Here is a 12880-nt window from a genome sequence, read left to right on the forward strand (position 1 = left end):
AGCAAAAACAAAAAAAGTGGTAGTAGGAAGGCAGGCTCCAACCCGTACAGTGAAGGAGGAATAGAACGGGGATAAACGTGACGTCTTTGCTGTTACGACCACTGTCAAACCGGAAGTGACTTAGGTTTAAATTAAGGCTAGACAATCGAAAAGAGAGGATGACTTTTGAAAATATCGGCGAAAAAAGCGAAACCTCTCTGTAGAAGAGTGCCCAGTTGAGGGTAAAGAAATTAATGTTTTTAGTCAATTTTTCAGTATTTGTCATCTGAAGAGTCGAGCTTTAAAACGATACTGATCTTGTGAAAAACCGTCGCCTCTGTTTTAGGCAGACATGCAAACATACATACATTTATATATTGGTAGCTCAAATTTTCGACCCATACCGATTAAAAAACTTGCCCTATTTCTGAATACCCTTTATGTAAAATTTGAAATGTTTAGACCAGAAATTGTCTGAGCGATTTGGTACAGACCGCAGAGGTCAAGTAAAAAAATAAAATTGACTCCTATTATGACCCCTTAACATTTATTGTTTTGTGATCAAATCAAGTTATTAAGTTAGATCCATATCCAAGGAACCTATATCTTTCAATTTCAATTGTTTATACCAAAATTGGTAGAGGAGTTTGGTAAAGTTATCACAGGTCAAATCGTTGAACTTTGACCCCTTTAACAGCCAAATTTCTCCCTGAAAACGGATTACAGAGATTTTCTCAAAGTATATCAAATTTCGAGTCTGTAGACTGAAAATTGACAGAGTTATTGCATAGGGAAATGTACACAGACAAACAGACACGCAGACAGACACGCAGACAGACACTTTCACTTATATATATATATATATATATATATATATATATAACTTCGAAGAAATATGGTTTATACATGTGTGAACACTTCTATAACGTCTATCAATAGAAATTACCGTTATCCATAGAGTCAGCCGCCTACGGTTACAAAAGGGAAAAGTTCTAGCTTTCTGGACTTCACGATGTGTAAATGCGATAGAATTGTTGCATATACCGTGATTCGTAGAAGTTCCTCGCTTCAATGGTCAATATGTCATTATTCATGAGCGGTCTACGCCCGACGGGTTGATGTGCTGTTATTTTCGGAGTGAGGAGAGAGAGAGAGAGAGAGAGAGAGAGAGAGAGATAGAGAGAGAGAGAGAGAGAAAACAAAACACGGTTAATTTAAAAAAAAATGTTTTGAACGCTACTAACTCAATTTCTTTCAATACAGTTTGCAATTTGGAGACGGAATTGTTTTTGTTGAGATAAGTGATTTCAATTTTAATCATGCTTTTTATTTTAGATTTAAAATATTAACAACTCCATTTTATTTCAGTATTTAATTTGTGTATTTCTGTTTTATTAAATGTTAGCTTGTTTTTTCTCGTACATATATGTTTATTTATCTACTGAGTTGATTGCAAAAATAGATTACGAATTGTACTCATTTTTAGTTCGTGTGAGGGGAATCTATCACCATACTTTCCCTTAAACACGTCCGTTGGACTTTTATTAAGTACAATACTTAATAGGTTTTTTTTGTTTTTTTTTTAATGGAGAGTAGAAAACGCATTGTGGATGCGTTATCGGCAGCTCCTGTTACTCTCGCTTCTTCTTATTTGTCCCTCAGTCCTCATTTTTTAATGAGTGATTTTTCTGACAAAGGGAGAAGAAAAAGCTGTTTTCTAGGTTGGCAGTATTTTGTGCGAACAGTTGGCTGAGATGGCGGAAATTTTCTGTTTCTATGTCTATCCTTGTAGCCATGTCACTAGTAAGGGTGCTGGAGGTAAACGTTTTGTCTGGGCTGACGTTATCCGCCTGATAGTCAGGGACCCGAACCTTGGATTAACCACTAAGGAGGCTGTCCTATCATCAGGTGCAAAGTACTGGGGCTGCTGTATTGCCATTTGGTGAATGGATTCTGGACCATGCAGTAGCTTCTGGTGGGGCCTCTCGATGCCATACTAGTGGGTAATTGTTACGGCTTTACCTTATCATTAGCTACAAATAAAAAAAAATTCTTCGTTTCTTTTTCTCTCTTAATTTCCCCTCTCTGTCCTGCTCTAAGTAAATCTGACGACCTAGTCCACAAATTTCAAAATTTCATCATGACAAGTTTCAAGAAAAAATACACGATTAAACCCGGTTCTCCAACTTCCAACGTAGACCCCTACTACCATGTCTCCTTCTCCAACATCAGGGGTCTACGTTCTAACCTTCCAGAGGTTGAAACCCAATTACAGGAGACTAAACCAGACCTTTTATTTTTAAGTGAAACTGGCATTGGACAGGCTATTTCCCTAGAAGAGTTTGCAATTAAAGGATACTCTAACTTAACTTCTAAATCTGACCCCCAAGATCGCCATGGGCATGGAATATGTGCCTATATTAAAGATAGCTTTCCATGTGGTAGGGACATCTCCAGGGAAGATCCTAACTTACCCTATATGTGCTTCCGCGTTGCTTTAGCTCACACTACGGCATTTTTATTTACTCTCTATCGCCCCCACAACAGCGGAGTTACTATCTTTAAAAGCATATCTGAGAAAATTGACCAAGTCCTATCTGCTTATCCTTCAGCTAACATTCACGTATGTGGTGACTTCAATGTTCACAACGTCGAATGGTTGACCCACTCAAACAAGACCGATGATGAGGGGAGGTTCTGTCATGATTTCTCCATTGCCTATGACCTCACTCAGATTGTTCAGGAACCCACCCGTGTGCCCGACAATGACGGCCAGTATGCGAGCCTACTAGACCTTTTTCTCACAACTTGCCCTGAACTATGTTCAGTTTCTGTTCTGTCGCCTCTTGGATCTTCCGACCAGTCTTTTGTATCAATTAAGATAAAAATGAAATGTAATAAGTCCCCAGACGTACCTCTCCATCGTACAGTATATCGATACACTAAGGCTGACTGGGATAGCTTCCGTATATTTATAACTGATCTACCTCTGCATTCCATATTTAAAAAGGATGTGTCCTCTATAGTATTAGACCTGACGGAATGGTTAATTGTAGGTATCGATCGTTTCATACCCTCGAAAAAGTTTCAGCAAAAACCTAACAGCCAGCCATGGTTCTCTCCAGATTGTGCTGCTGCCATTGCGCACAGAAATCACTTTTTCCACTGTTTCCAACGTAATAGATGTATGGAAACTAAAGCCGCTTTCAGGACTGCCAGCAACCATTGTAAGAAAGTAATAAAGAGCGCAAGATGGTTGTATGCTCAATCTGTTAAGTCCAAAGTAGCTGAGCAGCGGCTTGGTTCCCATCAGTTTTGGCAAATAGCAAACAGAATTCTGAACAGAAGCGTGTGCTCCATCCCAACTATCATCAATGGACCTGAGGTAATCTCGTCAGCATCAGACAAAGCCAAACTCTTTGTCAAGAACTTTGCAGCTAATTCTACCTTTTGCGATCAAGGCCGCCAACCCCCAATATTTCCTCCTGTATCTGAAAACACACTATGTGATATACTTATATCTGTACGTGATGTTGCTAAGCTAATGAAAAACCTTGATTCCAGTAAAGCAACTGGCCCGGACGGTATTCCAATTATAGTACTCAAAAAACTTCAACCTGAACTAGCGCCCATACTTACAAAACTATTTAAACGTTGTCTTAAGGAGAATAGTTTCCCATCTCCCTGGAAAACTTCATCAGTATGCCCTGTATTTAAGAATTCAGGTGATCGCTCATCCCCCTCTCAGTACAGGCCAATAAGTCTCCTGTGCGTCATGAGTAAGTTGCTGGAATCTGTGTTAAATACAGAAGTAATCAACCATCTTAACAAAAATAACCTTCTTAGTGGCACTCAATATGATTTCCGTTCTGCTAGATCTACAGCAGATGTGCTTACAGTTATATCTCATAGGATTAGCAAATCTCTCGACGGAGGCAACCTTTCTAGGGCAATTGCTCTTGACATATCTAAGGCCTTTGATAGGGTATGGCATAAAGGTTTACTTCATAAGATCTCTAGCTATGGTATAGCTGGAAATGTCTTTTCAATTATTAAATCATTTCTTTCTGATAGGTTCATAAGAGTAGTAGTTGAGGGGAAAAAATCAGAAGCCCACAGTATTAATGCCGGTGTCCATCAGGGGTCCATCCTGGGCCCAACTCTTTTCCTGATCTACATTAATGATCTTCCAAATCACATCCTTACATCATTTGTAGACATCTATGCTGACGACACTACCATTTATGGTACCACATCTAAGACAGTAAACGACCAAGTTCTCTCCAATTCTCTCTCCTCTGATCTTGAGCATGTAGTACAATGGGGAAAGGAGTGGCTGGTTACTTTTAATGCATCTAAAACCAAGCTTCTCTCTTTACATCATCAACATTCTGATCCCCATCTGGCATCAATTGAAATGAATGGCTCTCGTCTTCAGGAGGCCTCAAGTTTTGACAAGCTTCTGGGCTTGACCATTACTCCTGATCTTAAATGGAACACGTGCATCAAATCTGTTGCCAAGACCGTTGGAAAAATGGTGGGATCTTTCTATCGATCCAGTAGATATCTCACTGCTGATGCAATTCTCTATTTATATAAGAGCCAGGTAGTCCAAGGATGGAATACTGTTGCCACATCTGGGCAGGAGCTGCTAGAAAGGACTTGTCCTGCCTTGATAGAGTTCAAAATAGACTTCGTAGCCTCGTAGGAGATGTCCTTTTCTCTTTCTTGCAACCTCTATCTCACAGAAGAGATGTTGCGAGTTTGTCTCTGATGTATCGTTATTTTCATGGAAAATTTTCGACTGAGCTTCAATCTATGGTCCACCCTCGCAAAACTTTCACAAGAAACACTCGTCTAGCTGTAAACACTATCAATAATTCCCCCCACTCTTTATCTGTGCCTAAATCTAAACGTAGATTCCATGAACAAAGCTTTTTTATTAGAACTGCACGCCTGTGGAATTGTCTTCCGTTTTCCTGCTTTCCGGCTGACTATATGGTTGTCTTCAAGTCTAACGTAAATAAGTTCTTGATGAGCCGTTCCATATAAGTTATCAAATTTAACAAATTTTCATTGCTAATGATTATTATATTGTCCAATTTCTACTGTACACTCTTTAACCCTTATCCTTGAGTGGCCTCTTGGCCTTGATAATGTGTTGATATCTATGAAAAAAAAAAAAAGAAAAAGTCCAATGTGAACAAGTTCTAATTGAATCGTCCCCCTAAGTAATCCAAGTTACAAAATTCCCACTGTTTACTATGCTAAAATCACAATGACTAATGTATACCTATTAACCCTTATCCTTGAGTGGCCTCTGGGCCTTGATAAGTGGTGACACCCATGTAAATAAATAAAAAAAAAAGCAGTGCTCGCTGCCAACAGCGACTCATGCGACCAGTATAACACGAGCTTACAACTTCAATTTCAAACGTATATATTTCAAAACAATGTCTGCATTTCACAGTCAGGTCGCAACACAAATAATAAAAGGACAAAATAATTAATAATAAAAAAGTGAAACAGAAGAAATCTACGAACGTATTAACTCGACACGCCGCAAACTGGTCTTATTGTCTCTACTCTCCCTCGCTTTCCCGTTTAGTCACACGCTCCATCGATAGCAGTTCTCTTTTTTCGCTGCTTTGCGTTATCGATAAATCTTGTTTTAACTTAGTTTTTTCCTCCACTTTTCCGAGATTTCTATTGCGGCTAAGTTTTCTAACGTTCTTTTATAATATCGGGAAAATATCCTTATTGTTTCGAATTAGTACGACGGTCCACCTCTTGAGGATTCTGCTAATTTTCAGAGAATTTTTGCAAATTTCTGAATATCAAAGTTTCTTCATGTGTACATCTTTGACGGAACTGATCTGTTTACGCCGGACCAAAATCTAAATAGAGCTCGTTCGGGATGTCTCGAATTAAACTCAACCGATCTCACTGACGAAAAACAACTACGCGGTGCAATTTATACCAATGGTGTGGTCGGTTAATGGACGCAATCACCCTTCATCTACCAATTAACTCACGCCATATCGATTCTCACTGAAAGATGTTTGATCAATCGTTTATGCCAAACGACTGACTTGACTTAGGATTTCCAAGAACAGATAAGCAATTAGTCAGGGTCAACGGGTCAACTCTTTTGAGTTGATAATTTATTGTGCCATCAACCGAAATCTTAAAGCGAATTGACATTTCTCCTTCTCTCGGAAAGCAATCTCAACCCAAACAATTATTTCTCGTTTTAGTCTGGTCGGTGCGCTCAATCCATTATTCAGCTAAACGCATGTACGCATCCCCCCCACCTGGATATCTACATGTATCTAATGTAATCATGGCCTGTAGGTATTTTAGCAATTTGCGGACGGAACTAGCTACACTGATGAGGCACCGGGGGTCTCGCTCAAGCAATAGCATTACAACTTCCTAAATAGGATCTAGCCTGACCTCTTCACGTAAACCCATATATAATACGCCAAGTGTCACTTGGTTACCAATGTGATGAGATATCAACAGGTTCTTACGATTTAGCAAAGATTCTAGTGAGCGTTTTTCACCGAATAATCCCGATTCTACTGCAAACTTAAAGGAAATTAGTGAGTATCTACCATTCTACTTAGCTGTGGAAAAATCCGTAAAAAGAAAGATCATCTACTTTATAATCGATCTTGAGGCGACTAAGTATGAGTGGTTAAATCTATAATCTTATTACCAGTTCCTCCACTTAATTCTAATTAATTTTACATTTACGATTTTTGGGAAATTGTTTCAGTCCGTTTTTAGTGGTCAGAGGCCCAATTCAATCTGTACATTCGACATATGTTATTGTGTACGAGGTGTCTTAAATACATTTCCAGATTCTTTTTTTTTCGTATGGGCACTTTTATTGGTAGTACACACATGGAATTCTACCCCCCCCTTCGAAGTAATCTCCTTCGGCTGCAATGCGCTTGTACAGTTCCAACAACTTCTGGTAGACCCGATGGAAATCTTCTTGTGTAAGCGTGTCGATGACCCTCGTCACAGCCACTTTCATCTCCCCAAATGTTTCATAAAGACAGCCTCTAAGGTTTTCCTTGAGCTTAGGGAATAACCGAAAGTCACAGAGAACAAAGTGCGGACTATAGGGAAGGTAAGAACTGTCTTGCTGCCCATCTTGGTCAAATAGTCTGTGACAAGGACGGAGCTGTGGACTCGTTCATTGTCTTGGTGGAAATGCCACTAATCCGGTTTGAAGAATGATGGCCTCTTTCAACGCAATCTCTTCCTGAACTTCCTTAAACCTCAACATAATATTCTCTGTTGACTGTGTGTTCAGTAGGAACCCAGTGCATGTAGATCATGCCTGCGCTATCAAAAAAGAGATCATCATAATTTCCCTGTCTGGTTTTCTTAGTTCAGGAAGAGCCAGAATGCTTTTACTGGGAACTCTGTCTCTTGGTCTCTGGGCCATAGCAGTAGATCCATCTTTTATGGCAGGTCACCAGAGTATCAAGAACTGCAGGATCTGAATTGATCTCCCTGATGTTATGACGTCTTTTTTTGATCTCTGAAAACCCTTGGGACAAACTTCGCACAAATCTTCCGATCTTCAGTTCCTCACGAATAATTGTGTGTACAGTTCCTACACTGACATCCAATTATGCACTTATTGTCTCTATAGACACACAATGGTCCTTATCCATGAAATTCTTGATTTGGCCAATCAACCGTGGTGTTCTGACTTCCTTATTCCTCCCACACTTCACATCATCCCTCACAGACTCCCTACATTCCTTGAATCTCTTATGCCACCCAAAAACTGATGATCGATTCATGCAAGATAGTTCAAAAACAGTCCGAAGCATTCCATACGTTTCTGTGGCATTTTTTCTAAGTGTAAAACAGAATTTTATTGCATATTGGTCTTTTAAAGTGTCCTCCTCACATCCATATTGCATTTTTGACATTCAGCAGCTATACAATCAGGCATCGCCGCATTAGCCCCCCCACACTTTTCGCCAAAATATTTGAGACCATAATTAACTAAGCTCTAGTCCATCAACTTACAGGTGCTAAACTTCTGACCGATTTAGGCAAGCCTGTTCCACAGCAGACATCCTAACTGTAGTGTATTCCAATTTCTGCCTTAGCTGAAATCATGAAAATTGGTCAGTCATCTCATAAGATGTATAGCAATAACATGGTGAATTTTCAAGAATCTACGACAATTTTGCTTGTACAAAAAAGTCTGGAAACTTATTGAAGACACCTCGTACCTCTCACCTACATCTGACTTGAGTCTTCCTCCCACTTTCCATATGTTTAGTCTGGAAACATTAATCTGATTATAAAAAAATGAAAATTATATTCTTAATAAAAAAAAAGGAAATTTAAAAAAATATACATTTGAGGAGTTACTGTGTGCTATTGTATACTTCTGTCTCATTTGCTTTTATAATAAAAGTAATCGTTTACTTGTCTCCTCACAAAGAAGAATTAGATGCAAGGTCAGTTTCCAACGTGGAGAAAATCCAGCTCCCACAAAACGTAACAGAGCACGCATGCAAATCAGCAAGTATACGTGGGCTTGCATGACATGTAAAGGGGGAAAAAAGGTAGGACAGCACGTGGGCAAGAGAAGAACCGAGCAAGATGGACGTGTGGCGGTGAGCGATTTTTAAGATGGTGTCGAGACAGTTTTGTTAATCTTATTGCAGAAGAAGTAAACAGTAAGAAAACCAAAGCAAAAAAAAAACAAAAAACAAAACAAAAACAAGACAAATCAACTGAAAAAAAATGTAGACATTGTTTGAAAAATAAAGGTAATACATGCTTTTTTGCTAAAAATTAAAGAAAAAAAAAAAGAACGCTGAGTCGGATTTATTTATTTTTATTTGTTTGTTCCTTTGTGACGGCACTTGACGGTTTGAATTGTAACGAACATAGTTCAAGCGTAACAGCCACGTTACAAACGCAGCACTTTATTGCGACAAAAAAGAAAATTATCTTAGGACAAGGATTTTTCTTCACTGACCAAAGACAGAAATGATGAAATGTAGTATCAGAAAAACAACATACACTTTGTTCCTAACTTCCTAACCAAAAGTACTGAAACGAAACACCAAATTCTACAACCAACATTGACAGGAGAAATAAAGTATAAGTTTTTTTATTTATTTATTAGAAATGAACGCTCCGGATACAAATATTTTCTGGCTTTACTCCTTTCCAGGATATACTTGGAATATTCTATATTTTAGTTTTCTTTTCTTGATATGTTAAAGAAATACTCCTATAACAAAATAATTCATAACTTGATATCTTGTGATTTTTCTCAGTTTTCTTACGCTCCCACACAATCTGTACATATCACCACCACACTGATGATTGCGTAAGTATGAAACACTAGTGTATGTAGGTATATAAAACTAATTATTTATAATTTATAATTATCGTCGACTCTTTAATAAATAATAACGTTCTTGAAGTTGAGCACTGTCTGGGGAAATTGAAAAAGTTGGTCAACTGACCTTGTGTGCGAGATCGTAACTTCCTGTTACTTGATAAGTTTAAAATCGTTAAATGCTTCATTACTGTTAAATTTTCCCTGCATTTCGTGGCGATAAATGGTGACCCTGGGGCATTTTCCTTACTAATGGAGCCAAAAGTGGCTTCATTGGGTGTTTGAATCCTTCGACCAGCGTTAATTGCTGTTACATTTCACGCTGATAATGAAATGATGAAGTTGGTCGTATCGTCAATTTCGTTTCAGTCTATTTAATTTCAAAATATCAATTTTACTTAAAAATACCTCGAAACTCGTGAGTGGAATAGAAAACACGCGCAGCTGATTATAAAATATTCGTTGTTTATTGCTGTACATTTAAGATTTTACTGACAAATTAACAAATCTGATTGCCGGGTGATGGGGTTAGTGGTTGGTGTGGAGAAGACTGTGTTGCTCCCCACTCGTGTTATTTTTTGCCTCATGTCTCTCGCTGTACGTCCCTTTTTATGTACCCTTGAATGACGATTTCCAATCGGCCGACATTGTTTCGCAAGAACGTGGTAACTCGCTTTGACGTTCTCTCGGGGCTCTCATAGATCTGTGATCGGCATTTTTGTTTGTCGTTCTTGACCACACGAAGACTCTGCACGTGACCCTTGATCACGTTTTCTATGCAAATGTATTATTTAACTTCTTACCGGGGATTTCTTATGCAACAATTACCATCTCCTGCACTGATAACTGCGCAAGCATGAAACACTGGTTCCTATATGTATATAAAAAGAATTATTTATAATATATATATATATATATATATATATATATATATATATATATATATATATATATATATGTAACTTTTTGATAAAAAACCCATTAAACAATTCATGCTCCTACATATAATAGTTTTTACTGAAAAGCAAAAAGCAGGAAAAAACAACATATTTTCAATCATAGAACAGCAAAAAAACAAAAAACAAAAACAAAAAAACAAACAAAAAAACAAAAAACAAAACAACCCCCCCCAAAATATCTAAACTGAGTTAACTTTATTTTGTCTTTTCTTTTTGTTCTTTCCAACCACTATGCGTAGCAAAAGGCTTCCATGCACTTCTGTTGAAGCAGAGGGCAATGTTAAATAAAATATCATTTCAGAATTTGGGAGATGATGACTGATAAAGTGTACACATCCTAAGAGCGATGAGAGCATTCTATCATGTCTGAAACTGACACAATGTTCAATGAGCGAAATCGGAAATGTGCCTCTGTACAACTCAAGCTCTCACCTTGAAAATGCATCGCTGGATTGCCACGAATAACAGGGATGTGGCCAGGGTGATGAAAACAAAGTTTCCGGCCACGGTTATGGTCTTTGGTGTGGTTTTAAGTGAGGGCCACATCATGCCACCTCATATCTTTTAAGTCAGCTTGAAAGTCAATACCAAAGTGTACCTGGATGTGCTGAAGAGTGTGATGACTCCCTGGCGGCTCTGGATGTGGCAGTAGATCACGGCGCCGGCTCATGTCCAAAGAGATCCAGGCTTGGCTTCAGAAAGAGTGCTACGACTTTATACTCTTTTCTCACTGCCCCCCCCTCCTCCTCGCCCGACCTGAACCTGTTGGACTACTTCGTTTGGTCATACGTCTAGAACATCACCAACATGACCTCCCACAAAGCCAGTCTGATCGTCGTCATCCACTGAGTATTCGCCGAGCTCCCGCCGCCGCTTGTGGAAAAGGCGTGATCCCTAATTCCGGACCTGATGAAAAGGATGATTGAAGCTGAAGACGGCTACAATGAATAGATGTCAGCTCTACTACACAATCGATTTTTTCAATAAAATTGTTATAATAAAGCTGTAGTGTTGTTTTATTTAGGGTAACAATTTTATCCTTCTATCTTGTATTATTAGTATTGCCCGCACTGAAGATTGAACCTTTAACACACAGAAAAGTGTCACTTAGAACTGAACAACTTAGCACTTTATCCGAGAGAATTGTTATTAATTTCACGACCATTTTTTGTTTTTAGAGATTATCACAGCAATCCGACAATTTATTTCCTTTCCTTATAAAAAGCTTTTCTTATCATTCATTGCCAGGTTTAAACGTCTTGGCTTAACATTCACAGGGAACATGAATTGGAACAAATACATAGAAGATACTGTCGAGTCATAAAGAAAGTATATGGCACTATGTATTGTAAGTGTCACTTCCCTCCCTCATAGCCGGGAGGTGATTTGGTTACTCGCGGAAGGATACAGGGAAAAGAAAAATAATGCAATTCGGTATAATTCATTCTTTTTCTCAGCCGGCAAGCATGGGGTTAGCACACATATTTTTGTCTCTCCGAAAAGGAAGTAGGCATCCCTCTTCCCCAGCAGTTAAGGTTACTTAGCTCTTTCAAAATTTAATGGTTAAAAGTTTAAATGTTATGCATTTTTTATTTTTGATTGTAATGTATTGTGGATATTTTTTGTAAAATAAAATAGTTAAGATTCTCTTATATATATTTTAATTTGTGTTGCGTGTTGTTTGATCTGCCTATACATTAACCTTATCAGCCAGAACCCAACAGGAAGCAGTTATCATCGAGAAATGGAGAAGCATCCGGAGAAAAAAAAAAACACACCTAATTTCAGGTATGCATTCACTGTTTGAGAAAGACTTCCAAGTAAGTATACTCATAGTGTTATAAATTGGTTGTCATAACCACTAAACGATCACCATCGTGTTATAAGTTGGTTGCAGTTCCCAGGACGTTTATTGTAACTGTTGGGCGGTCACACTAGTAACCGTCCCATAGTGTTATAAGTAGGCTCCCTCTCTCAGGCTAGAAAATTTCTCACATCTCCCAGTATCCTATAGTTCTACAAAGCCATCATTATCCCATGCATGTAGTATTATTACCACGTCTGAAATGGTGCAGCAATCCTTAGTATCTTTCTCTTGGACAGAATACAAAAAGGAATCTCAAACCTAATAGGTCCCACACTGTCTATCAAACCACAGCTCCTGTCCCATCGCTGCAATATTGCATCATTGTGTTAGTTTTACAAATACTTCTACGCAATATGCTATGATGACCTTCCTGTACTTATATTTTCTAAATGTAAATACAATCAACCAACTCGACGCAGCAACATTCCACCTCTTCACTAAGGTCTCCAAGTGCTGGCAAACTGTCTACTTGAATAGCTTTTTATCTCAAACCGCTTGCCTTTGGAATCCCCTTCCTGCTCTGTATTTTCAATATGGTTCTAATGTACAAAAATATAAATGTAAAGTGAACAATCATCTTTTTATGCTAATCCCCATTTAGAATGCCCCCTTAAAACATGACGCCTAATCGTAATCGCCAGTGATAGTGGCAATATGTTTTGTTCGAGGAGAATAAAAGCA

This window comes from Euprymna scolopes, chromosome 5 (assembly GCF_053919585.1).
Source record: "Euprymna scolopes isolate OS-2025 chromosome 5, ASM5391958v1, whole genome shotgun sequence".
NCBI lineage: Eukaryota > Metazoa > Mollusca > Cephalopoda > Sepiida > Sepiolidae > Euprymna > Euprymna scolopes.